Raw genomic sequence first — 3,412 nt, 5'->3', positions numbered from 1 at the left:
GCCTTTTCCGGATAGAATCTTGAACCGCTTTCCTTCTTTAATGATAGACAAAATACGTTCTTCTTCTCTCTTTTTTTGCAAGCTTTGGGCGATGGGTATGGAGGAACAAAGCTTGGATTTTTAATGTGATGGTGAAGGTGGCTTGGATTTTTATCGACTCGTAACCGTATAGCTCTGATACCAATTCATAGTGGGATTAGTCGCATTGAATGAGATCTAGGAAACGAATCTACTAAACAATAAAACACAAATCAGATTTGAACAATGGATGACGGAAGCGAAACAGATGAATGGAGAATTGAAGGATAGAAATCAGAACAAAACCAGGAAGAATGACAACAAGAACCCACCAATTGAATGGGAACGCTAGACCATTGTCTCACGACTTACCAACCATTGTCTCACGACTTACCAACCTTTGTCTTCTATAACTCCACACAAACTAGAATCATTGATGAACTAGGAGCACGAAGAGCTTGCCTTGGATGGATGAATTCACCAACCCTATGAAGAATTGACACAGACGACACAACTAGTGCCCAGTTGCGAATCGATACTCTTGTAGGGATTTTTTGGTGTTTGAGAATAACGTACTCTCTTGGGAGCGTTCTTTGAGTTTGAAAAAAGCTAATCTAACTTTATTAATGGGGAAATCATCCTTCTAAAGGGGGAGGCCGAAAATTTTAAAAGAATTACAATCAAATCACTTAAAAACTGCTAAAACGGGAAACTACTAATCTAGAAACTAAGTTGCAAGGGTGTGGTTGTAATTGTTCATATGACATCCCTTTCTAAACTGAAATAACCTAATTATAAACTAAATAACATCTAAAAGTCGTGTCCAAGTATTGGCAAAACAATCTAAGTCTATAAAAGCGGCAAACTAGACATAGACAACATTCGTCACTAGAATCATTATATTGTCTTCGGACTTGTATCACCACGGAGTGTAGAATCGTATCATCTTCATAACAATCATTTTGGGACTTCATTACATATAAAAGGTGGTATTCTGTTCCACTCAGGACGAGTAGAAGTTTAAGTGTGGGGTTGTTTGATAGGCACGTCTACGACGCGTCGATAAGCATAGATTTAGCATAATTTTCCTAGACTTATGAGCATTATTACGACGTATTTGGTCCATTCCATTATCCGGATCTATATATCTGATTCAAGATATTATGGAGCTTCTTAGAGGTAAAGAGGAGCTAAGGAAGAAGCAAGGACAAAGACGAGAGAATTGAATATCACAAAAGAGCTAAAGGAGTTGAAGAACGCATAAGAGTCATCGATGGTCACCTATGCACCACCGGCGTCCTCCAATGAGACGATCAAGCGAACTTAGTGGAGGATCCATCGGCCCCCGCCGATGAATATCTGTGCCCGCCGATCTCTAAACGGATTAAATAGACCGAGTCTTTCCCTCTATTTTTAGTTGGAATTTTAATCAGATTTTGTGGTTTTATTTCCGATTTTTTGTTATATTATTTTGGGTTTTAGTGGCATAGCTTATAGAACTCTTTATTTGGTTAGCCTCTCTAGGGGAGAGATTATTCTACGTTCTCCATCCAGACCAAATTTACGTAATGGAGTTTTTGAGCAAATTTTCCATGAACTAAGCGCCCATGCTTAGTTGGACATTGAAGTTCATATTATTGATAAAGTTGTGGGTTTCTCTTTACCTTAAACTTGTATAGATGTTGTCTCTTCCCTTGAATTTATTTGATTAGGGTTAAAATAATTTTATGCCCTAATTTGGCCAATTAGGTTTATGAGATTTGAAATCCATTGGTAGGAAATTGTGTAGAGAATTGGCATATGGGCTAGTCGCTTATGCCTATATCCTGGTGATTATTGCTTAATATTTCCTATGATTTGAATCATTAGCATTCGTTGTGGTTAATCATGAGGAAAGAAATCTTTTGCTTGGTTTGAGGTTTTAGTTACCCTAGGATAGAAGCAGGAATATGTTGCATGTTTAAGGTAAATTGAGTTTCTATGATCAACTTGTCAAATATGAATGGATAGTGTCTAGCTAAGTGTTTTTCTCTAATTAAGTCTTGTCATTTTTAGTTTTATGCATTTAGTAATTATTTAGAAATCTTGACCTTAAAGTCCCAGCGTGATTCTTTAGGTTAATTTAGAATTTGATCATAAGATTTGTGCCTCCTTGTGGATTCCACTCATGCTTCCATTAAACTACCCTTTAAGGTTGTTGTGGATAATCGACTTTAGGATAGTAGGGAAATCTACTACATTTACGCAGCTGCATTTGTTTGACCTGAAATTACGACCGGACAAACACTTAATTTCTGCTCGTTCTAGGGTCTCAATCAATGTCTTGATGCGGATACAGTATGCAGGTAGATTACCCGTCTTGGCTTCGTAGGAACCCAAAATCTGGTTGATCATTAGTTGTGAATCGCTATAACACTTGATTCTTCGAGTATCATTGACCAAAGCCAACTCCATCCCTGCTACCAAAGCTTCGTACTCGGCCTCATGATTAGTAGGAAATCGAGGGTAATTGCGTACTCCAAGGTTTCTCCCCCGAGGGATAACATGACAATATCTGCGCCGTTCCCATCCTCATTCACGGCCCCATCCATGTTAGGTGTCCAATAGGCCTCAAATTCAAGGAGCTCCTCATCGTTATGTCTCGCAAACAAGTTTCTATCATGCAATTGGCCAGCGCCTGGGCTTTCACGGCGAGCCGGGACTTGTACTCGATGTCGAACTCGAAAAGTTTTATCACCCACTTGGTAAGTCTCTCGGAAACTCTGGGCCGATGCAGCAGGTTTCTAAGCGGGGGGTCTGTTAGAACGCATATAGCGTGCGTCTGGAAATAGGGCCGTAATTTTTGAGCGGTTATGACTAAACGAAGGGCTATCTTCTCGACTGAGGAATAACGAGTTTTTGTGGGTATAAGGTCCTTGCTTAAAAATACACCGGGATTTCATTCAAGCGAGTGAGTAAATGCTTCATGATTTACTTCCCGCTGAGATGTATAATTATAACCCTTCTCCGAAGACAGGTGCGACAAGGGTTGGCAAAGTGGTCAGGTGTCTTTTCACATCTTTGGAAGCTTTTGGACATGCGGGCGTCCACTCGAAGACCTGCGACTACTTCAAAGTATTGAAAAATGGGAGGCTTCTCTCAGCTAAATTGGCACAAAAATGAATAAGGTAATTAAATAATACCACAAATCTCTGCAATTCTTTCTAGTTCCTAGGAGGAGTCATGATGTGGACAATCTCTACTCTTTGCCGGGTTGACATCTATCCATTGTGAGTTGAACAAAAAAACCCAAGAATTTGTTTGCCTTTACACCAAAGACGCATTTGTCGGTATTGAGGATCATCTTGTGTGCCATTAGTGTTTTGAATACTTTTACCAGGTCAGTTGCGTTACC

Source organism: Phyllobates terribilis, unplaced genomic scaffold, assembly GCF_046119375.1.
Source record: "Phyllobates terribilis strain yellow unplaced genomic scaffold, ASM4611937v1 Scaffold_3996__1_contigs__length_66683, whole genome shotgun sequence".
Lineage (NCBI taxonomy): Eukaryota > Metazoa > Chordata > Amphibia > Anura > Dendrobatidae > Phyllobates > Phyllobates terribilis.
Note: the sequence above shows the minus strand (reverse complement) of the source record.